This window comes from Pistacia vera, unplaced genomic scaffold (genome assembly GCF_008641045.1).
Source record: "Pistacia vera cultivar Batoury unplaced genomic scaffold, PisVer_v2 Contig545, whole genome shotgun sequence".
NCBI lineage: Eukaryota > Viridiplantae > Streptophyta > Magnoliopsida > Sapindales > Anacardiaceae > Pistacia > Pistacia vera.
Window position 1 is genome coordinate 112689 of NW_022196385.1, and position 26145 is coordinate 138833.

General features: G+C 33.6%; 1 pseudogene; it reads left to right on the forward strand.

Moving 5' to 3' along the window:
* The first annotated feature begins 6440 nt into the window (after positions 1-6440).
* Positions 6441-15507, forward strand: LOC116107643 (annotated as a pseudogene).
* The last annotated feature ends 10638 nt before the right edge of the window (positions 15508-26145 follow it).

Below are 26145 nucleotides of genomic sequence, written 5' to 3' on the forward strand. Positions count from 1 at the left end.
CAATAAATTCATATTCAAATATGCACATGCAAACTGTTTGAGACTTTGCTTTTTGCAAACTGTAGTTTGCAATTTTTGTAAACTACAGTCGGCATTTTTGCAAGCTGCAGTCTACATTTTTGCAAACTGTAATCTGCATTTTTGCAAGCTACAGTTTGCAAACTGCAGTCTGCATTTTTGCAAGCTGCAGTTTGCATGTGCATTCACTAATGTTGTGCATTCACTCAAAGTAAATGCTGGCTTTGAATAAAAAAAATAACCATTCCCGTTAAAATTCATTTAAAGCCAAAAAGTCGCTCCTAAAGTACCATTTTTTGTCCAAACAAGACTAGTTAGTAGTACTTTCATTCATACATATTTTCTCCTCGACTTTCACATAAGCTATGAAAAGCCCTTTCTTGAGGTAAAAAGGACTCCTTTCCCATGTAGTACCATTGCAGGAACAGGGTATAACCCGACCCATTTATCTTCAAAACCAATGGTAATTCGTGCCATCGATACTTGATAAATATTGTTACAGATTGAGTTTACGACAGCACAATTGTAACTAATAAAAGTTCAAATTCTGAATTTGATGAATTTCCTGACACCCTTTCGGTTGCTTAAGTTGGTGAAAATGATGTTTTGGCTGTTTTGTGGGGTATTTTGTGAGTTTCTTGGAGAGCTAAAGGTTTTGGTGAAGCTTGTGAGCCGGAAAATAGAAAGAGGCTTAGGAAGGGTTCAGTTGCAAGCAAGTAAGCAGAATGATGAGGCAGGGGGAGGACAAGACAATTGGGAAGGTTTAGAGACGGTTGAGGAAAAAAAATGGGATGCTTCCCCGGTCCTTTCTTAGGATTCCATTACTGCCAATCATTCTATATCAACAGCATGAGAAGCAGAGTGCATTAACAGAATATCAAGATTTTGAAGCAAAAAATGAATTCACGATAATTGGAAAAATAAAAGGCTTTACCCACCTTAGCCAACCTCTTCTCTTTAGCTAAAAAATCGTACCAACCAGATTTAACAAAGGTACACTTACTTTAGATGGAGTCTACTGCGTGAAAATCAATAATAAATATTACTAACATCTCCAAATATGCAATCAAAAAGAATAAGTCTCTCGAATAAGTAAATAACATAACATTTAAAAAGGCCAAAAGGAGTATACAAGAGGAGAACAACAGAAGAAAAAACTAAAAATAGAAAATACTCCTCAACTCTAAAGCAAAGCAAACATCATATATGCTTAATTAACCAATCAAAAAATTACTTGAATCATCATCATTGCTATGACCCCACCCTTTATCATCAATATTCTTATACTTAAAATCTTTAAGGTCATAACTGCATCTTCAGGATAGTACACAAAAAATGCTAGTTAACATCTATGCCAAGCTCCCAATGTCACAAAATAGTCACTCCAAAAACCTTAAATCAACTACCATTGATTTTCTTTTATGATCATAATTTTCTCAACCTTGCAACCAACAGCTCCCATTCCCCTACTCCCAAAAGGAAATACGTAAGAAAGAGAGAAGAAAAGGAATATGATGACAATGATAACACTGTCTTAAGTCACTTTATATTTAACCTCTGCCCAAAATCTTGATATTATGTTAATGTTGTCTGCATTTTGCAAACTCTAGTTGAGATAAACCGAATTTGACTAACCATTGAGACGATTTCTTTAAACTTAAAAGTTTCTACATTACCACTTTTGACACAATTTTAATTCTAGCAAACAAAGCACAAAACAATAAACAGTAAATGCACAAAAAAAAGTAACAAAGTTGAGGAAGGAAAGCAAGAGCGAAAAGAAGAATGTGAAGCAAATAGAAATGACCTTTTTTACAGGTGGCCCTCCACCTAGAGTTTGTGTACCCTGATGAACAACATACTCACTATCAAATAACCAAAAAACGTAAGCAAACAACTGCCAAGATTAAAAAAAAATGAAGAAAATGATTCACCTAAACCGTAGCTTCACTGATTTGCCTCTTAAAGGATTAGGGCTTCGATTTAGGGTTCAATAGGTCATGGGTATTGGAGATTTTAAGCTAAAAATTCGATGAAACCAATGATTTTCACTAGATTTTTCTGAATGAAGATGATTAAGTGTAGGGTATTTTGTTTGAGTGAGTAGGTTGAAAGAGTTGAAAATGCTCTAAGTGTAGGGTGGCTTCATTGAGATAACAAAAAACTATTATAGGGGGAAGTTTGCAACTTAAATTTGAGTGAAGAAGTAAAAATTGCAAAAATGGAGTGAAGAAGATGAGTGAATGAGGTATTCTAAGTGTAGGTATTTTTTTTTTGGAGGGGGAATTTTGTTTGGCGGGTATACAAGTTTTTCCTGGTTAAAGTTTAAGAAAATGGTAACACTTTTAAGTGTTATTATATTTTGATTTAGTAACACTTTTAAGTGTTACCATATTTTAATTTAGTAGAATCAATATTATTTCAATACACACAAATTGCCTATGGGCCGGGAGGCGTTGCCCCCTGCACCCCTGCCCATTGACCGGGCAACGAGACTCCCGAATGTGTATGCGTGGCCCCTTATTGTTGAAGTGGTGGACAACTCCAACACTTGGGAGACGAAACGACACCAAAAAGTGATGAAATCACACCGATAATTAAGGTGAAGAGTCAAGACGGTGAAATGGCTTTTTCAGGCGAGATTTCGAGTCAACCAAGCTTGGGGAAGATGGATCTAACCTTAGGGAGTATGGACCAGCCCCTAGGATGTCTAGAAGTTGCTGAAAAACTAAGAAATTAAAGTCATCGAGAAGATGAATGGTCACAGATGGAGGAAGCTTAATGGTCGTTGGAATCTAGGAGGGTCTTACGTGATGACGACCGGCTGTTGGAGAAGGAAAATGGTCGTTGAAGGTGGAAGTTGGACGGTCTCCGGAAAATGGATGAAGATGGGTGGCCTTTTTTGGCTTTGCATAACCTTCCATCTTCATTTTATACTATTTGTAAAAACATTTAGTGTGGTCCCTACATGAATGAGATGTAACAAAGTAAAGCCCAAATAGTATAATTTGACCCCTAAACAATAAAAATGAAACAAAATCAACCTCATTCCATATTGGCAAGAATAATATTTTGTTTTCTGGTAAATAATTGGGTTTATGGTAACACTTACAAAATGTTACTGTATTTTGATTATATGGTAACATTATAAAAAAGTTACTATATTATTAGGTCTATTGTAACACTTTAAAAATGCTACTGTAGATATATTTTCCATAACATTTAAGAAAAAGAGTTACAATTGATATAAAATGTGTTACAAAAAGTTAAAGTGTTACATATAAAAATTGTTATCGTAACATTTTAACATCAAGTGTTACCATAGATAGTCTACGGTAACACTTTAAGGAAAATTGCTACTGTCCAGTATTACCGTAGGCCATTTTTGTTGTAGTGCCTATCAAAAAAAAAAAAAAACAAAACAAAAAAAGGAGAAAATCGATTCTATTCTATAAATTAAACCTATATACTGTATTTGGCAAATTTGTACCAAAATGAGAGGGCCTAAACCGAATCAAATCCATATCATACTTTAAAGATTTAAAATTCTTCTCAAAACTGTATGAACAAATTAAAAGTTCCTTAATATTAAAAAATCATAATAACTTTTATTAAGTGGAAGTGTCAGTCACCCTCTTGGCTGTGAGTGTTTTGCTTTAGGCTATGCAACAAATGCCACAAAATCAAGTGCTTTATATTTCGTTGGTGTTGTTATTGGTGATGGAAAACTTAATAGCTTTTGCCTTTAATAATGAAATATTTTACGTGACTTGTTCTACTTAAATGGCTTTTTTTCCATTGTTTTAAAACCCAATTTGGGATGAAACCCAACAAAGTGGTCAGGTCCTAGGTTGATCAGTTGAACTAGTTTGACCGGCGCATCAAACCAATGACGTCAATATGTTCAAAAGTTTGAAATCCAACAAAAACACTCCTAAAAGTAACCACAAGTCCATACAGGTTTGAAATCCTGCAAAAACACCCCAAATTACACTGTTGGCGTAGACAACCCAGGCCAAATAGGGCCTATTTCTGGAGTCGACAACACATCCCATCACTACGAAAACTCTTCTCTCAGCCTCCTAACTAAAACCCATCTCACCCCACCCCTGTTCACCTCGCCAATCTTTGGCAAGTCGGCAACAACTCACTGTTTCCGCCAATCGATTTTTGCGATTTTTGGTTGTTTCATTTACCAAAAATCACCTCGATTGCCACCTTTCAACTCACCGGCCTTTCCTCTTTAAAACCCGCAACATCCCAACCACCAATTGTTTGCCAATCGTCATCCTAATTTCTAGGGTTTGCCATGAATAGTCACAATTGAAAACCCGCCTAGTGAAGGCCCGAGGTCTTGGATGAACTGGTTCAACAGGTCGAGTCGAGTCGGATTTTAAAACACAACTTTTTGTCATTCATGGACTATGGTTGTCATTTTAATGAAAGGGACCAAATGTTTTGACAAAGTTAATTTGTATTAATTTCATGATACATTTTGGATGAAATATGCATGTGCAACGTTTTAATTAGACAAATTAATCTACTTTACTTGATCCATTTAATTTAAATAATGATATTAGTCTTACAATTATGTGCTTTCAAAAACCAGTTTTAGATTTAACTTATTTTTTAATTTTATAAATTTTATTTGTGAGTGTTTATTTTTTGATTATTACATATAAGATATAGAAAAAAAATGTTGAAGCCCTTTCTAATTAAATTATTTTCAAAATTTCTGCATTAACAACGGCTATTTTTCTCTCATCTTCCCTCAAGTCTTAAACAAACCGTAAATTTATTAGTGTCAATTCCAAGAGGCTTTCTATGTCTTTCAAATTTTCAATTTCAAGAGGAACGAATTCGAACAAATTCCAATTTGCGCTTATGTTTCTGTGGGTGACGGAAGCTTTTGTACCGACACGTGGGAATTACGGAAATCTCACATGGCCACTGAAGGTACATTTGTCTTCTTGTAAATTATTGCTTACAACCCATTCGAATCAATGCCAACCGAAATAGTGCCCTCATTTACCATCAACTTATCAGGATTACGATTCAGATGACCTTTTTTTTTTTCACTTTTCTTGAAATGTTTTATTAAAGCTTTTGGTGTTTAGTTTGAATTTCGCTCGCTAGGTTTCCTGATCGATTTTCTCACATTTTGGTTTGCTTTGTTTGTGCTACTAGTCTTAATCAGATCACTATAGGCGAAGCTTTAAACGGTATTTGGTGATGTGATTGTGAGGTGCCGTTTTTTGAGTGAAGGACGCGTGCGTGAAGTGTAAATTTGAGTAATGTTGTACTGATAAAGTTAGAATCCTGACTTTAGAAGTCAACTGATATGGTAGTACCATATTAATTGTAAAATGATGTGATAAGTGAGGTACATATTAGTTGAATTCTAAAGTTGGGAGTCCAACTTGGTGTACATAGTATTACTAATACAACAATATGAGGGTAAAGAAAGCAGGTAATTTTTATTTGATTGAAGTATGCATTATTGTCCTTAACCTCGCCACTGTAACTACTATTTGTATGAATATTCAAGTATAAAACTTGGAACATGTTTGAAAGCTTATTTTATTTCATTATGTTGGAAGTTTAACAGTTTGCATTGTTCATTTGATGTTTAATAATAATGGTTTGACTTCCCTTTGAAATCGATACTTGAGTTCTATATGGTGGTTATTTGTATTGTGTATAAGTTTTACATTCATGTGTTGAAGACAGACGTTAATTGTATTATTATAGAGTAATGCCATACTAAGTACTTATAATTGTTATTCCAATTTTTTTTCTGAAGTGATATGAAGTTATTATGACTTTTTATATAATGTCTCATTATTTTATAATTCTGTGGTAATTCTAAGTCAATACCATAGTACTTAGGATACAAAATTTGTGATATTGGTTTTAAAAGCTAATTAGATGACATCATGAATTGATGGAGACAAGCATGTTTTATGTGTTGCTCTTGCTAGCATGGTATGATATTATATTGTATCCACATGTTTTAAGTGAAAATCTTTTAAAATATGTGGATGCTATATATTATTTTCACTTAACACGGAAACAAAGCAAAAGCATCTTTGTTTCAAGACTTGAATATTCTTTTCTAAGCAACTTTTTGACTCCTAATCAATTAATTTAATGTCTAGTGCAATTGTGCAAGAGATGCCTTACCATTTAATGGACATATATATTCTTTATGATGATTACTTTTTAAGCTCATTATATAACTAAGTGGAGAGTGCTATTTCAGATTATGTTGTACCTTTACAAATGTATTATTAATTTCTATTGGATGATTAGTTTTTGAGCTGATTATGTAACTAAGTGCAGAGTGCATTTTCAGATTTTGTTTTACAACTTCATACATCTGAGGCAGTGTCTTGTGCTGACTTGATAAAAGTATGTTGTAGGAGAAGTGCAGGGAGACACTGTTGAAGAAGAAGAAATATTATGAGAACTGCTCTGGCTGTAAGGTTGATAAGCTCAAAAAGTTAAAACAAGGTTTAACCATTCGGGAAATCATTTCTTTGTGGTTTGTTGCGGTTTGTAATTGTAAGTTGTCATATCTCATCACTGGTTATTCTTACGAGCATCTTAAATTTCTCTTTGTTTCCACGAATTGCGTAGTTGGGATGATATAGTTTAGGCAGGTTGCCAAATTTGAAGAATGGTATTGGTTTCATTATTTTTAGTTGTTCCTCTTTAGGTTTGAAGGGTTCTGCATACATGCAAATGGAGATGCATGCAAATAGTTTCGGTTAACATTATCAAAAACATTACAGATAATAGAATTTTTTAGTGTCTATGGGAAAGGGAGAATTATTTTATTATATACTGGAAGATGGAAAAAATGATCAGATTAAGGTGATTTTATCATTACATTTTTTTGCAGTATGGTTCTATAGGCATTTCTTTTTGTTTGTAACAGAAGTGAGAAATTTTGTCCATTGCAGCACTGTACTTGCAAATAGTATAATGAATACGGTGAATTAAACTGGAGTTTTTGTGGTTCTCATTTTAATTATAGTTTGACAATTTTGCACCCATTCGGTTGTTAAACTACTGAAGGGAAAAAGTTGGCATGCTCCCCTGGGGTTCAGCAACGAAAGCTAACTGAAGGTATTTCTATTTAGTTAGAAACACTGGAAATATTTTATTAGAAGATTTAATTTTGCACCCCAGCTTACATCTGTGAATTATTTTCAACTTAATGTCTTCCCATCAGTAAATGAATAAATTATGATCTCCTTCTTGGATGTTGAGTCTGCCTTTCAATCTGTCATAAATAACTTTTGCTTCTTGTGGTTGTGGTGAACTTCATTATTACTGTAAACAAGTTTTGTTGTTGACTTAAGGTAGCATGCACCTTTTTTCTTTGTGGTTGAAATGCATTTATATGCGCCCTTGCAGTGGTTTGTCATTTCCTGCAGCGCTTGTTTTAGCTGCTGTTAAGCATTTCTTAATTATTTGATTTATCTTGTACATTATCCATAATATTGATATCCTTCTCATTTCAATTTTTCAGTACCGTCTGTATTATCACTCTTTCCCTTCCTTTATTTCATGGTGAGTAGAAATGTTACTCTGCATGCAGATGATTAAATTATTAAAATGTGTTATAGACAGACGTAGAAATTGGTTCAGTGACATACAAAGAGTCTGCAATGAAGATTTTGAAAAAATCAATTGAATGATTTTTGTATAAATACAGAAGCATCTTACTAATCAATTCGCTATGATTGATAGCAGAACAAGATGAGTGAATAACTATCCAAGAAGTAAGATTTACCAGTGACAAGATTGATCACTTCCTTAGTTTGGAGAAAATATTACTAAGAAGTAGACAACAAGTTTTCTGCAACTAATTAAAGCTGATACATTCCAGGATGGTTATAGAATATGGTGGTCAGATTTGATTCTTGCATTTGTTTATATACATCTTTTATGAGTTTGAGGTTGGACTGTCTTGGTTGCTGATTTTTCTGCTTAGCCTCCATTGCTTGGGAAAAATATTAAACAAAGCCTACCAGTCATTCTGCTGAATCTTGCATTGCTTTCCAAAACATTCTATTAATTTACTATTTAATTTCAGATTAGGGATTTTCATATTGCAAAAAGGGAGGAAGATATTGGCTACTATGCTGGCTTTGTGGGTGAGTGTATCTTCTGTACTTCCTCTTTGATGATGGTGTATTCTAATATAGATATGCTTATTCATCAGATTTCAGTTCCTTAAAATTAATCCTAACAAACCTCTTAATACCTTGAAGGGTCTTTATTCATGATTGGCAGAGCTTTGACATCTGCCTTACGGGGAGTGGTGGCTGACCACTATGGTCGAAAACCCATAATATTATCTGGGACCATCTCAGTGTTAGTAACGTCTAGTTTCCTGTCAATTTTGATGGTGATAATTAGCAATTAATTCTGGAATTTTTTATTTCAGACATCTTATGTACAAAATTTTCATAATTATTGGGCTTAAAAATTTGTCGTAGGGTTGTTTTGAGCACTCTCTTTAAGGTTAGTATAAACTTTTGGATGGCTGTTATCACAAGGTTTCTTCTTGGGAGTATGATTGCTTTACTTGGAATGGTAATGGTATGGAAAGTTTCTGTTCTATGAGAATCTTTGTTTACTCGTGTTCCACTTAATTCCAGTACTGGTGCATAACTTTTATCATTACCAAGCATATGCAACTGAAGTTATGCGTGGAGAGCACCAAGCTTTAGGACTGTCAGCAGTAAACTTATTTCTCTATGAATAAAAGTATTTTACTGTGGTGCCGGAGGTGACAACTGTAATCTAATTTCAGGTGAGTACAGCATGGGGCATAGGACTCATCATGGGCTTGGCAGTGGGTGGTTTTTTGGCTCAGGTACTTATATTTTTGGCTTCTTGTTCCAGTAAATACGTTTTTTAGATAATATTTCCATTCTCCTTTATTATTGAAAAATATTCAATTTTCAAGTAACTTGAAATCCTTATGAAATGTCAATCATTCAGGATTTTTCCCTAGTTGTCCAAGTATCTTCTCCAATCTTATTTTAATCTATCTATTGTTAACATCCCCATACACCACCTAGTCCATGTGCCCATGTCCTTTTCATTTTGTTTTCTTTTTGCAAAGCATGGTACTTATCTTTTGGGATAATTTTCACTATTCAGCCAGCAGGTAAGTATCCAAACATATTCTCTAAAGAATCTTTATTTGGGAAGTAAGTGAACTTTAACTCTTATCTTTTTATTATTTTTCATTTTCTTTCTGTAAGATGTTAAAAGTATGATGGTATTCTGAAACATGAGATTTATGCAGGTTTCCATACTTCTTGCCCTGCTTTGTTATATCACTTATTGCTTTGGGAGTAACCATGGCTTCTTGCTGGCTTCCGGTACATAATTTATGTTATTTATGACTTCAGAATAACATTATTGCTACTGTCTAATGTCAACCATTATATTATGTGAAACTATTGATTTGGACTAATACTACTTGTCCTAAGTAAGTTGCATTTTCATGTAATTCTTTCCTAACATGTCAGGACAGTTTCCTATCATAATGAAATTGACTAACTGTGACTTACTTTAGGTTAAAAATTGATCTTATAGACATTTCCATTTTCTTTGCCGTCATATTTTATGAGGCTCTGATTTTGCTAATTATCACTATCAAAAGATCTTATATGTTTTGTTGCCCTTGGAACTAGTAAGAGATCCCATCACATATCAAATTTCTCTTTAAAATTTTCTGTATATCATCTCTAATACTCTCTTCTTTGAGTTAATTTTTTCAGCATTGCCAATATCATAGTGAGTGTAATTGTTATCTTCCATTTGGTTATACATATATATAAAGAGGAAGTGGCATGGACAACAGTTTTAGCATGCTATTCCTTCTTCGGTAATATTAATGTTTCATGGAGTATCTAGAATACTTCTTGCCATCCATCTGTGTGATTAAAATAAGAATCTCTTTGGTTGGACTTATTTAATGGCCGAAATAATTCATTTAAAGTTAGAAGCATTTTTTAAAAAATCTTAGATTGTTTGGTTGCATTTCAAAAGTGTTGCTAGGATTTTAAATAAATTATTTTATTGTTTCTCCTATTAAGCTCTTTTTTAGCTTATTTAAAGTATTGAATTTCCATAAAAATCCTGTTCCTATTTCATAAATTTGATTTATTTTTTCTCCTATATTAAAGGATTTTTTTTTCTTTTTTTTTGGTAATCTAAGACCTTAAAGTTCTTTTACATTTTTCTAACTAAACAAACTAACAATCTTTTCATAAAAATTATGCTCTTATAGACTCTCCACTAATGAGCTCTTCTTCCATAAGCTCGAGTTGAATATGTCATTGTTTACCAACGAACCCACCAATATAAAATTGAAAATAAACATCCTTGAGTCTATCAAACTTGATTAATAGCACAAAACTTGTGGTCAACTTCCTTAGTAGTATCTTCTCCAATCTATGGAAGTACAAAACCTTTTCAAAACTTCTTGTTAATGCAATGGTTTTTTCAGGTTTTCTCTTTTATTTATTATTGAATATCAGGTTAGGGATTTTCATATTTCAAAGAGAGAGGAAGATATAGGCTACTATGTTGGCTAAGAAGGTGAGTTAGTTTCTGTTTCTTCCTCTTTAATAATGGCATATATAAATATATTAAAAAAAATTATTCTTATAATCACCGCATTTTATTTCCTCTTAATATGTTGAAGGATTTTCATTTATGCTTGGCAGAGCTTTGACTTCTGTCTTCTTGGGAAAAATCATTGACCGATATGGCCGAAAACCTGTAATGATTTTTGGGACTCTTGTAGTGTTAGTACTTGCTAATTTCCTATATATGTAACTTGAATTTTTTTTTTTTTTTTTTTTTTGTACGTATATAACTTGATTTTGATACTTAACTTTCAAACAATTTTTAATTATGTGGCTTAAAATTTGGTTATAGGGTTATTTTGAACACTCTCTTTGGGCTGAGTATAAATTTTGGATGGCCATTATCACAAGGTTTCTTCTTGGGAGCTTGAATGGTTTACTTGGACCAATCAAGGTATTGAAAGCTTGTTTATTTGAGTTCTTTGAAATTCCAATATTTATAACTTAGAGATAATTGCATTTACCAGCTTGAGGTTTGGCCATACTATTCTAGATTTAGTAGTTTAAACTACTAGAATTTACCTCCCTGATTTTGACAAGTATTAACCCACATAAGAGAAGAATGGATAATTTATTCGTCTCTACATAAAAATGTTGTTTCGGAGTTGGGATGTGATTAGCAGTTGTTAATTTGAAGGGAATATTTCCTGGTATTTGAAAGTTCAAGATCTTGAATATTGGACCAAAAGCTCAAGGTGCATTAAGTCTCTCTCTCGTCTTACATAACTTCTTTCATTTCCGGGCATATGAGACTGAAGTTTTCCTAGAAGAATACCAAGCTCTAAGACTGTCAACAGTGAGCTTAATTATTTGTCTACGAATAATTTGAGTTAACAAAATCTGTTGCATCAAAATTTAGAGCTAGTGTATATTTTAATCTCAGGTTAGTACAGCATGGGGCATAGGATTGATCATTGGTCCAGCTATCGGTGGTTTTCTAGCTCAGGTAAATCTCTATACTTTTAGCTTCTTATGCAAACAAATACATCTTGCAGAAAATAGTTTTTTTTTTTTTTTTTTTCAGCTACTATTGAAAAATATTCCATATTCAGGGGTACTTTGTAATATCTATAAAATATTCATGACACATTAATTTCTTTTTCCTAGTTTAAGTGAACCATTTGGCCAACAAAGTTATCATTATGTAAGGATCCAATTTGAATATTTAAGTCTAACAATTTTTCTCACCCTGTAACATGGATCCCATTTTAAATTTATATGTATCTAATGAAAATAGAGCCAAGATTACTACTCTAAGCATTTTTTTTCTTTGATCATCTATCTCCATTTTTCATTTTTCTTTCTGGTTGTGAAGTCCCTTTTTTTTTTTTTTTTCTTTTTAATTTTTCTGGATAATTTTGCAATTCAACCAGCAGAGAAATAATCCAAATATATTTTCCAAAGAATCCTTGTTCAGGAAGTGAAAGTTATATTGTATTTTTAATTCAAATCTTTTCTGTTAAGATGTTTAAGGATGCGTTTGGTTTATTATTTTGGATAGGATTTTGAAAATAGTATTGGATAGTTGAATAAAGTGATTATTACGAGGTAAAATTTAAAAATTTACGAAAAAACGCCTTAGGTTTGCTAATTTAACTAAACACCCCAATATATAAAAATTTTGTAAAATGACAATAACACCCCACCCACCACAGGGCCAGATTTCGGCCACCATCGTCAGAATCTAGTCGGAATCTGTCGTTACGACGTAGAATGATCGGATCTGGCAGTGATGCGTCGATCTAGCATTTTCCGGTCAGATTCATCATAACTCCGGCAAGAAAAGGCCAGATCCGATTGTTGACGGTCGCAAAAGGCCAGATCTGGCCGTCAAAGATGGCCAAGAGTTGGCCGTTATTGACCGTCAATGATGGCCATTTCTTTGGCCGTCATTGACGGCCAGATCCACCATGGATCTGGCCAAAAAGGTAAGATCGGTGAATAAATGGCCAGTTCTGATCGTTTTTAGGCCGTTGTGACAGATTCTGACCACCACTGATGATGGTTACCAGAATCTAGCAACTATGGGTGGGTAGGGGTGTTTTTGTTAATTTTTAAACTTTTTTCTGGAGTATTTAATGAAATTAATAAACTTAAGGAGTCTAAAAGTAATTAAAAAAAAATATAATATTATTTCCTAAATAGTTAACAAACAAATATTTTTGGAATAAGATTGGGAATAAGGATAAAAATAATAAACCAAACGCACTCTAAAATATGTTGATCCTGAATATAAAATTAATGCAGATTTCCATATTTCTTGCCCTGCCTTTGTATCACTCTTTGCTTTAGGGGTAACCATTTCTGCTTGCTGGCTTCCAGTACGTAATTCTATTATTGTTATTTTTTATGACTTATTATAATGAATCATTGATGCCATTATTAACCAAATCAATCTTCCCTGATTAAGATATTCTCCTGAGCTTTCCGGAGTTTTACAGATCTCAAAACACCTGTGCATGTTTTGTTTATTTATGGTTTAAATATGTTTGTTTAATATATTTATATTCTGTCATTACCGGTCACAAGCTTTTAAAAAATCACAAATAAAAGTTCAGATCAGGCGAGAATCTTGATCCATCTCTCCTACAATAGATGTTGGTACAATCACCCAATCATAGAGCAAGTATATCTCACTCGCAGTGACATATCACTCCATGATTGGATGGTTGTGTCAACATTGTCCTGAAATATATTTGGTTATTGTAGGAGACATTGCACATGCACAATTAAGAGAGTAATATATCTCGTGACCTCTCATATGATGCTTTCGAATCTGCATCCTATGGGTCTAGTTCAGAATTTGATAAACAAAGAGAGAATCAAGGCATCTAGTTCTAGGAAAAGCCTCATGAAGAATTGGCCTTTGATGTCTTTTCACTTCATGATATGGCTTACACCGAGGTACCTTTCTATCTGATTTTAGATGGTGAATAATATTTTTACTTCTGCTAATAATCAAATTAATTGATTAGATGAAACTGTTCTTGCTTCTGTAGATTTTTTCATTGTAGGCTGTTAGCCCTAGGAAGTATGGGGGTCTGAATTATTCAACTGAAGATGTCATAGGTATAAATTTTATACTCGTATTAATATATAATCGTTGGACGATAAAAATATTTCAGTGACGCATGCTAGTGTCAGAGCAAGTGGTTTTCTGACGAAAGTTGTCTATGTTGGAACAGATGCCGTCAAAGAACAACAAATTTCTTGCATGCAATGCCTCTTTTATATTTAATCATCTTTAACAAATATGAATTTTTTTTCCTAATTATTGAGCTTACAAGGTTCAGCCTCATAATCTATCAACTTTGTCTATATCCATTTGTAGCGAGGATTGTTGGACCAATAACGGTTGCACACATTGCAGGGGTAAAATCGTCCATCCTCAGTTAATAATTATATATATTCACTCTTTCATTCATTTTATGTTACATCACTTTGTATCAATTTTTTTATAAAAAGACTTTAATTTGTATATGTAATATTATTCAAATTTTAAACACCATTGAGAATTTCTTTTAGTTTATCCGTTAATTTAAAACGTTTATTTATGAGAACAAAAATCTGAAAATATTTGCCTGCATGTTTAAGTTGACTAGATTTCCTATCCACAAGTTTTATCCATACAAGGATTCACCCTTGCCTTCTTGCTAAATTGTGCTTCTGTGACGAAGAATATTTTATCCGTAAGGACGAAAAGATACTCTAAGCTAACATTAATTTAATTAATAATTTTCCTTCAGGTGCCATATTTTCGAAATTAATTCTTCATTTTTTTTTATTTTTTTTTTGATAACAATGTGTCCATTATTTCAGGATTGTTCCTTCTACAAAATAGAGCAATGGTAATTTTCTATCATTTCCAAATTATATCTATAATCAATTTCAAGTGTGAATATAGATCCTACTTTCTAAAATACAAACTTATTTTTTACATTGAAAACTGTAAAATTATCGTTTAGTGTTTATTACCACCATTAATGAAAAAAGTTCACGATCCATAGACAATTTCCATGTATATCTATGTCTCAAATTGATTTGATCAAATATGGTAAAAAAAAAAAAAGGACTAGGATCAAAGAGGTAATGGAATTGCTACAACTGCAATGTCACTTTTCAAAGTTGTTGGTCTTGCTGGAGGTGGCGCAGTGTAAGTGTCATGAATAATTTTTTCAACAAATAGGAATGAATTCATTAAATCATATTGAAAAATGTAATACTTTCTTACAAAATAATATAATAAATGAAATGTTTAAATCTTTTAGCACTTTTTATTTGTAATTCGCTAATTTCAGTTTTAATTTGCAGATATTCTTGGGCACAAAAGCATCAAGATGCTATCTTTCTCCCAGGTATGAATATATAAAATTTCTCATAACAAATGCTTGTTCGCTCAACGTTATGTTTGTTTCAGAAAAATTTAGAATATCATGAAGGTATAACATCTAGTAAAAATTCTCATAATCCAACGGACGCACCAAATTAGTTATATCACAAACTAATGTATTTATGTCATTTATACAACTAATTAATATAACAGATGGTAGTGTAGTACCACTGATGCATACACCACCCCTAGTGGCTTGTTTTATAACATTGGCTCTTTGAACCATGTGATTTTTATTTAATTAGTTTTCATACATTCTGTTTCAAATTGTAAAAAGCAAATATAGAAATGTAGAGTTACTTTAATTCTTAAACTAAAAACTCACATGTAGATGACCAAATGGTTTTCTTTATACTGAATGTGGTTGAGGCAATTGGAGTAATATCCACCTGCAAACCTTTTCTAACCCCAATGCCCTGAGTTAAGATAGCTGTATTATTCAACTGCTCAAGCCAAACCCTGGAACATTATAAATTTGGCAGGGTTCATTACCGTATTGTATAATCGTAAAATTCGATTTATGCTTTAAATTTTGTGATTAATTAACATAGTAATGAACTGCTTCAATTTTTAGGCGATTCTTATTGCTTTTGGTTGAGATGTAATAATTGAAGCATTAGTCGTTTATGAAATTTTGTGTTGAAATTGAACATATTGGGAATTAATAGTGGTTTTTTAGTTGGTCCCTGCTAAAAGGGCTAAAACACAAATTAATCTTCCTATTTTCCATAATTATCTTAACATTATTGGAACAATGGCGCAAATCAAGGATTGACTTCCATTTCTGTACCTTAATTATTACTTGTAATATTATGCAAATTGTATTGCTAAAAATCATTTCTTTCCTTTTTGTTACATTTTCTTCTTGTATAAGAATGCAGCAATTGTACAAGAATGATACACAGAAAAGAAATATAAAAAATATTTCTTTATCCTTATCTTTGAGCTTTCTCTGGTATTCTTGCCATCTCTAGCTCAGTCTCTTCTTTCTGACAAAGTATCAGAGCCCACTCTGATCTTCTGCTTGTTTTTCTGAAATTATTCGGTTTATCCTCTCTGGTCATTTTATCCATTTCTTGCAAAAGAACAAAAGACTGCTCAGGATATCGAAGATCAAAACCAAAACTCTCCCAACCAAAATGACCAAGATTCAAACACAAATGGATCCAACCAGCTCAAAATCTCTAACCTATTCATCTTAGACTTCTAAAATAGGCCAAGGTTCTGACTCAAACCCCAACCAAAACCAAAACCCTCAAACACCACCCATCTTCTTTATGAGCCAAACCAAAATCAGTCGGGTCAAAACCCGTACTCAATTCCCATTCAGGCTGTCCCATTTAACAATCCAAATCGCCTTGAACCCGGTGATTCCCTGTATGCCTCACCATTAGACATTCTAGATTTGGTCCTTGTAAAACAACCTGCCGTTGGACCGAAGACTTATACCTCTTGGGCTTGCAATTTTCAATGAGCTCTCATCACCAAGGTTAACTCGGTTTCATTGATGGCATTGTTCCCATGCCATCTGAACCAAATCTTCAAAAATTATGGGAACGTTTGAACACCTTTGTTCGATCATGGACACAAATTGTATGACTCAAGAGGTGGCCACTGGTTTACCAGCAGCCAAAGATGCCAGAGAACTATGGGAATTTATAAAGGAGATGCACGGGACGTTAGATCTGGCGAAATTTTTTTCGTTACACCAAAGCCTTACCGAACTCTGACAAGGCAACTCAACTGTTGCTTCCTATTTTAGCAAACTTTCAGCATTATGGACTAAGCTAGATGTCGTCGAAACATCTCTACATGGACCACCTGAAAACACTGAAACAATACCAAGAAATTAAAGATCAAGGGCGAGTCACAAAATTTTTAATGGGGTTGAATGAGGGCTTTCTTCCTTTCCAGACCCAAGTGTTTGCCGCTTCAACAACTCCAAATCTTTGTTGTCTTTATCAATTGGCGATGTAGGATGAGAATCAACAGGTGGTGAGTTTCACGGCACATAAAATTTTTTTTTGAAAAAAGAAGGAGAAGAGATGGCATTAGGGTTGCAACAAAAGGGTCGTTGTATATATGAACAAATGAACAGTCCATATATCATTGCAATCCCACGGTTCTAATCTAGTTGCTTTGGTAAAATATCCAAATGGCCCTCAAAGTATAGCATCTTCTAGAATAGTCCGTAGAATGTGTTGTTTTCACATAATAATTCTAAAAGTTCAAACAATCGCAATTTCAACCCTGAGGGAGAAAATAAAAAAAAGGGTAAGATGTATTGTGATTATTGTAAACGAAAAAATACACCCGAGACACATGCTGGCAATTACATCGACGACCAGGTTCCACCAAAAGAAAGACTAAAACATCGATGGCCAACCAAGTCATGACAACTTCAGGAAATCAACTTCTAAGGCCTACACTCAGTCAAGACCAATACAGTCAACTCCTTCAAATCCTAAATTAGATCCCTAAAACTGATAGCGCCTTAAGAACCTATGCAGGGTACATCTTTCTGTTTGAATACTCTTTTTCTGCTGATACATGGATTATTGATTCAGGAGCTATTGACCATATTATTTGCACCCATAAATTATTTAACAAAATTGAACCAATTTTACCACCCACACCAGTCAAAACACCGAACAAGAATTTTGCTTTAGCAACACATATAGGGAATGTTACACTCACAAAACAGTTAGTATTGAAAAACGCCCTATGTGTCATGACTTTTACTTTTAACTTCATCTTCATATCCAAGATTTGTACTGACAACCATTGTTCCGTCCAATTCTTACCTACTATGTGTACCTTTCAAGACCCTTTAACTAGCAAACTGAAGGGTTTGGGTAGGATTCGTCAAGGGCTATACTACTGGTGGTCCATCCCTAAAGAGTTAACCACAATAAAAGAGTTAAATAATTGTATTACCAATAAAAATATTTCTCTATGTAGTACAAATGATAGCAATAAAAAAAACTCTTTTATTTCTCATGAGCAATTGGGTCATAGTAGCACTATTCCGTACAACAATTATCCAATTTGTCCACTTGCCAAACAAACAAGTCCAAGTTTTCTTGTTAGTACGTCTACAACCACAAAACCATCCCTAGTTCACATGGACATTTGGGGTCCTTATCATACCGCTAATCATGATGGGTCACATTACTTTCTGACTATTGTCGATAACAACTCTAGAGGAACATGAGTTTTTCTTATAAACACCAAAGCTCAAACTCATACACATATTGTGCAATTCCTAACCATGGTTCAAACCCAGTTTCAGACAAAAGTGCAATGAATCCGTACTAATAATGCCTTTAAATTCTTTAATAACCAAAACACAATAATATTCCTTTCCCATGGAATTCTTCATGAAAGTTCCTCCACATACACACCTCAGCAAAACGGGGTAGTTGAGAGAAAACACCGACACTTACTAGAGCTAGCTTGGGCACTAAAACACCAAGCCAACCTTCCAAATTTTTTCTTTGGTGAATGTGTGGTCATGACAGCCTATCTGATCAACCAGATGCCAACTACAGTTCTACAAGGAAAAACACCTTATGAACTTTTATTCGGCAAGAAACCTGATATCATCCATCTCAAAGTATTTGGATTTTTATGCAATGATGTTGTTGTACCATCAAAAGACAAGCTTGATGCTCGAGCTAATGTATCTTTATGGGGCATATAATGCTACAAAAGGGATACCAGTTGTATGATCCAAATCAGGATATTTCTTCACCAGTCAAGATGTGGTATTTTATGAAGAAGCCTTTCCATTCATATAAAAAGAATTTAAAAACACTACTTCTCAATAGATTTCTAAAGCACTTGAAGATGTCATGTCTCCTTATCTAACAGTGATTCTGATTACATATAAAGCCCAAGAAATAACATCTACAAAATAAATAAATAAATAAAAACTGCTTCAGAGGAAAATGACAGTATTGTCTTAGCAATGGTAGACAAGAATCAACCAATTGAAGGTTTTTCACCAATATCTTCACCTTCGAAACCAGAACAAGCACATGTGTGTCGTACGTCCCGCACAATCAGACCACCTATCTAGAGTACAAATTATATTTGTCCTACAATTTCTAACTCTACCATCTACCCTGTTTCTAATTATGTAGGGTATTATCGTCTTTCCCCTTCACACAGAATATGCATCAATCAAATCTCTGAAGCACAAGAACTAACATCCTATTCTGAGGCAGTACAACATTCCCAATGGCAACAAGCAATGGAGAAAGAACTTAATGCTCTGGCTCTTAACCATATATGGGATATTGTACCATGACTTTGTCAGTGTAGTTGCCCCTAAACCAATCATATTATTGTATGTTGACTCTATGGATTAGGAATATTCAATATATGAAAGGCATTGATTATATTATGTAAAGCATATTTCATATGTATGTATTAATATATGTCTTTAGAGTGGTTGAACCGTGACGAGGGAATCAAGCAGTGATAAGTCTTGATTGTGAGATCCCTAAGATCACTTATGGTGGTCATTCTAGAAACGTCCGTAGCCGGAGTATTATCCTGACCTAGGGCACAGATAATACGGTAAGGCTATCATAGCGTTGAACAACCCTACCGGAAGGTAATGACTGATCTCACATGTTAAGGTCGTTTGGTGACAACTTGGTGCAACACATGGGTGTTTATTAATCACAAGTTCACTAGATTGACCCATCAAAAGAGTCCATATAAATGGTAACACCATTGTCCATGGAATACATCCTCTAACAGATGATGGTGCATGTGTCCTTAGACTTAAGATCATCGGTGTGTCGTGTGTACCTATTGGTTTAGTTTGACATTAACCAAACATAATCCTAAAAGGGTTATCAGTATGGGAGTGATTGGCTAGCTACATCGAGAAGTATATCACGACTATGGTGGATTGACAAAGGATTCATCACTCTTGTGTACAAGAGATATTATCTCGATGAGATTTTGGTGAAGGACAACAACTTTGGAATCTGTGGCCACAATGGAATCGAGTTGAAGCTCGATTGGTCGATTGGTCCGATAACCAAATCTAAACATGTCAAGGTGGCTTATATTTGGAGCCGAAATTACTTCTATGCTTCAAACCTTGATGAGATAATAGATGATGAAAAGATTTGACTGCATGGTAACCATACTATCGATAGGTAGCAAATTCGTTGAATCCGAATCTGTCAATGGCCATGATGTCTTACTAAGGGTCAATCTTGGTTTGTGTGTAATGAGACAATTGATTAGGTTTCGATCGCAATATTACACACTATCGGCATGATGAGGAGCCTTCAGGTCACTCACATAAAAGGCAATCTAAAGAAGATAATAATCGAGGGGCATTTTGGTCATTTGTTGAAGAAGGGGTATTTTGGTAAATCTTACGAAGCAATTAAATTTGTTGGAAAGGTCGTTGCATGGATCCAATCCCGTATTGGATTTAATATGCAAGATTGATTATTTATTTAAATATGTATATTGTCGTATATATATTGTAAATAAATAGACCATCAATATTTAAATGTATATGTCGGTGTATATATGTTTTAAATATTGAATAAATGTTATTAAAGGATAACTATCATACTGACTCAATACCCAGTATATGATTTTGTTCCGGAATCATGGACACTAATGATTTAATTAATGGAAGGGCATTATGGTAAATAACCCTTCAAGGGATTTTTAGGGCAACCCTATAAAAGGGCACTTTTCCCTAAAAATCAAATAATCTCTCATTCTTCTTCTCTTGGCCGTGGAGAGCATACGTTCATTGAGAGAACTTTTTCTCTCAACCTTAATCTCACTCATCTTCTTTAGACTACACAAATTATCTAGTAAATCTTTTGTGTTGAATCTTGCCTTTGTGTAGATATCGTTGGTTCGATCCTACACTTGGATCGTGAGCATTTTTTACTAGGATCCTGAAAAAGAGGTGGAGCCTCCAAACATGAGTAAGATTCTAAATCATTCATGGGTCTTGATTGATTTGTAGCATATGAACATCGTTATACTCATACATGGATTTCGAGGCTAGTGTTTAATTGGTAAATTTTTATTTTCCACTGCGTTTATCTTTGATTAAAACATTAATAGTGGTATCAGAGCCTCTTATATGAGTTTTCGATGTTTGATTTTATGCTAGAAGTATGTGATTTGAAGATTGAACGTTTAGGGTTTTGTTTTGATTGATTTTGATTTTGATTAATTGAAATGAAACTTGGATTGTTGTGTTTGGGAGAATATTGAAATTTGTTGTGTTGGATCTGATTTTTGGTGAAATCAGAGAAAACTGTTGAAACCCTCGCACCACTAGTGTGTGGTGGTGCTTGCTGCCATGGCTGGTGGCTCACGACATCATCGTGACAAAGAGCAACAGCAACGCACAATGGGATCTGGCAAAAGAGGTTTACATGGATTTACCATCCAATTTTGAAAGCAAACAAGAGGGAAATAAGGTGTGTGGGCTAAGGAAATCATTGTATGGCTTAAAGTAGTCTCCTGGGGCCTGAATTGATAGATTTACTAAGGCTATTAAGAATGATGTGTTTACTCAAGGAATCAAATCATACCCTATTCTTCAAAAAGGTTAATGGTAAGATTACAACTTTAATAGTGTATGTTGATGACATTATTCTTACAAGGGATAATCTTAAATAAATAGAGAGGGTTAAAAAGGCTCTTGTTCGGGTTTTTTAGGTCAAAGATTTGGGGCAGTTAAGGTATTTCTTAGGTAGGGAGGTAGCTAGGAGCAAGAAGGGAATTTATGTGTCTCAAAGGAAGTATGTTTTAGATTTGCTAAAAGATACGAGGATGTTATGATGCAAAACTATTGAAATGCCTTTTGAGCTTAATTCTAGAATTGATCAGAATAATAGTGATACTCCAATGGATAAGGATATATATCAAAGGGTTGTTTGGCTCATACTAGATCTGATATAGCATTCTCGATGATTGTTGCAAGTAAGCATATGCATAACCCACAGGAGAGATATTTGGAGGTAGTAAAATGGATATTAAGGTATCTTAAGATGACTCATGGGAAAGGACTATTTCTTAAGAAGAGTTGTGAAAGACAGGTGGAAGCATTTACATGTGCGGATTGAGCAGGCTCAATAAGTGATAAAAGGTCGACTTTGGGGTATTGTACTTTTGTTTAGGGCTATCTAGTCACTTGGAGAAGCAAAAAGCAGGCAGTGGTGGCAAGAAGTAGTGTAGAAGCTGAGTTTAAGGCTATGGCACAAGGTATATGAGAGTTACTATGGCTAAACGGTTGTTGACAGAGTTGGATGTTAGGCAGGAGGATCTTATAAGGCTCTATTGTGATAAGAACGTTGTTATCAACATTGCACATAACCTAGTGCATCATGACCGAACCAAGCATGTGGAAGTAGATCGTCATTTCATTAAAGAGAAGATAGAAGAAAAGCTTTTGTGTGTTGTCTATATTCCTACAAGTCAACAAGTAGCAGATATTCTTACAAAAGAGTTGTCTAGACCACTCTTTGGTAGTCTAACTTCCAAGATAGGAATACTAGATATTTTTTCCCCAGCTTGAGGTGGAGTATAGGAAATCAGTAATAAGGAGTTTGAACATAGAAAGAATCTAGGAGTATCTAGAATTTAATTTTAAAGTTAAACTTAATCCCATTTAAGGTTATTTGCAATGTTTTAAAACCCGGCTGGCCTAGCTAGTTCAATTGGTTTGACCAAGAACTGGCCATTGAGCCGAACCGGGCTGGCTAGAAAAGCAGAGATATGAATTCATCCAGTATGACATGCGATTGGATCGAGGTTACTGTAGCCAACCGCCGATCCAACCGGTTTAGGGTCAAAACTAGGTTAACTCTTACCCCCAGTTTTAATCCATAAATCGAATTCTACATCTCTTTTTCACCATTTTTCCATTTCTATTGAGCCCTAACCCATATTTTCTCTCTTCCACTGTCAATTTCTTCATTTCATCTTCATTTCAGCTGCAGCTTCATTGCATCTTCATTATCTTCATTTCATCTTTCATTACCTTCATTTCATCTTCAACCGCCTCCACTGTCTCTGTCTCATAAAACTCCGCCAGCTCTGGCATCCCCACCGTCAGATCCCCCCACCACATGGTATATATATACCATGCCATCGTCAAAATCTCTTAAAACAAACACGAACTCTTTCAACAAAGAAGCTATAAAAAGAAAGAAAGAAAGAAAAAATAATAAAAAGTGGGTTATAAAAAACAATGAAAAAAGATGAGAAGAAGATGAAATCGAGTGATGGGTCGGTGGTCAAGGATCAAAAGAAGACAAAGAGAACAAGAGCTGAAGAAGCTGGGAGGGTAAGTTGCCATAGAAGAAAGTGGTTAAAGCCCATCAAAGAAATGTTAATATTGACACTACTTTTCTATTAGTGTAATTATAATGAAGGAGAAAAATGAGGTGTTGTGGGTGGAGGAGATTGGATGGGAGTGAATTATTAAGGGAGACTTTGGTTACTTGCTTTTTTGGTACTCGCTATTATAAAGATAGAGAAAGGAAAAGAAGAGATTGGCTATTTTGCAATTAGTTATAAACTTTAATCTAGGGATTGATGTTTGTTCCTTTGTCAATGATTTTTTTTTTTAAATCTGGGTTATTTTTTTCGTGATGATGGTACCAATCCGATCGGTACAACCGGTCAACCCAGGACCCGACCACTTTGCCAGATTTCACACCGGGTTGGTTATTAAAACATTAGTTATTTGTGGGTTTTGTTTTTCCTTTAACTAGATAGATGTAACATATGCATAGTGTGATGAATTAATAAAAATTAGTCTGTTCTATTATTTCATATTCTAACATCAAAAGGTTGGCTTAGTTGTAAGGGTTTTGTAATATTCTTCATTATATTTACTCTAAATATTTTTTCTAGATTAATGATTGCTATTGAATTGCAAAAAAAAATATGTTTATTTGAGTAGTACTTTTCAAGAAATTACACTATGACTACTGATAATTCTATTTTTTATAGAGNCTACTTCAGTTGTTTTATTTATCTTTGATATGAAGTCATTTAGTCATATTCAAATACATAATAATCTTCCTTCGGTATAATTAAATAACAAAAATCATTTTGTGGTTGAAAAAATAACAGAAACTCTTCTACTGTTAACTTTTTTGTGTTAAAATAGACCGTAAAGGGATAATTAAATAAATATTTATTTGTCAATTACATTATAAACTCTTAACAATATCCTCACGGCTAACTAATAGAGTGCATAATTTTATTTTCATTTTTTGAAATATTATGAGAACCTTTGTTATTTGATTAAATCTCAAGAGGTCGAGAAAAGCCCCAAAAATTTATATGTTTAGTTTTATTCATTATATTCAGACTTTTATCTTTACAAAAAAGTTGATTTAAAAAAATATATATATATAATCATTCAATACTAAACGTATCATATTATTTATACATCACATATATAATCATTCAACAGAAATGTTTATTTACCTAAATTAGCCTTCAAGTTTGAGGAATTAAAGTGGATTATTGGCAAGAAAATAGATGGTAAAGTGGCCAAACATACCCATTATTAATAAATTTTGTTCAAACTTATAGGATAAACATACCCATTATCAAGAGAATATTCAAACTTTTAATAAAATATACTAACATTGGATAAGCACAAATTCCGGACACATATGTCGGTTTCCATAAAAGTTTATTACTATTTTCTTTTTCTTTTTCTATTAAATAATTGTTTTTTGTTTTATAATTAATTGGAGTTATTAGCGTGCGGCCAGAATATAAGAACATGGTGATTGTTAAGGGTGCGTTTGGTTTATTATTTTGGATAGGATTTTAGAAATAATATTAGGTAGTTGGATGGGGGAGTATTACGAGATAAAATTTAAAAATTTACGAAAAAGCTCATAAGTTTGCTAATTTAATTAAATACCCTAATATATAAAGTGACAAAAACACCCCCACCACCTGCAGTGCTAGATTTTGGCCACCACCGCCGGAATCTGGCTAGAAAATCATGTTACGACACAGACCGATAGGATCTGTGTCGTAACGCGTCGTTATGGCCTTTTCCGGCCAGATCCGTGGAAAAGGTCAGATCTACAGCCTGTTGTGGCCGCGACAGCTGGAAAAGGCCAAAACGACGGCCAAAGATATGACCGTCGTTTTCGGTCAACGATGGTCATTTCTTTGGCCGTCGTTCACGGCCAGATATCAGTGAGATTCCGGCCATTTCTAGTCGATAGGTAGGCCGTTGTATAGATTCCGGCTACCACCGACAGTGGTTGCCGGAATCTGGCAAGTATGGGTCGCGATTGTGTTTTTGATAATTTTTAAACTTTTTTTTCAGGGTGTATTTGATGAAATTAATAACCTTATGGGTCTAAAAGTAATTAAAAAAATAGGAAAATATTTCTGGAATAATGTGTCAAACATTATTTTGAGAATAGGATTGGGAATATGGATAAAAATAATAAGTCAAACATGCCATAAAATATTATCCTACAAATGATAGAAAATAATTTAAGAATTAATTATGATTTCTTTAAACATTTATTGGATTTCTCCACTCAAATATTCTTAACAGAATAATTCTTATGGTTGCTTTATTTCAACATTTTTGAAACAAGAAAAACCTATAAAGATGGAGTTTATAAAAGTTAAAAAAAATTTAAATTAAATCATACAAAATAATTTAAAAAAATATATAAACCATGAATAACACAATCAAACATAAACTTAAATATATAAGAAAAGCATAAATAAAATATAGAAAATGTAAGAAAATAAGATTTAAAGATGCATCTTGAATAATAAACATCTCATCAAAATAACTAAAATTTTGGGTTATTTTGTACAAAAATCCCATTTGGTATTATTAAATAACAACAAAATTCTTATGCAATTAAGAGTAATGATAGAAAACCCCCTATCGTAAAGTTTTTGGATTTGAAATAAAGAATAAAGAATTTATCAGGTAAATATTTTTGTAAAACACGTTAATAAAACTAGAGAATAAAAAAAAAAAATCATTTTAAA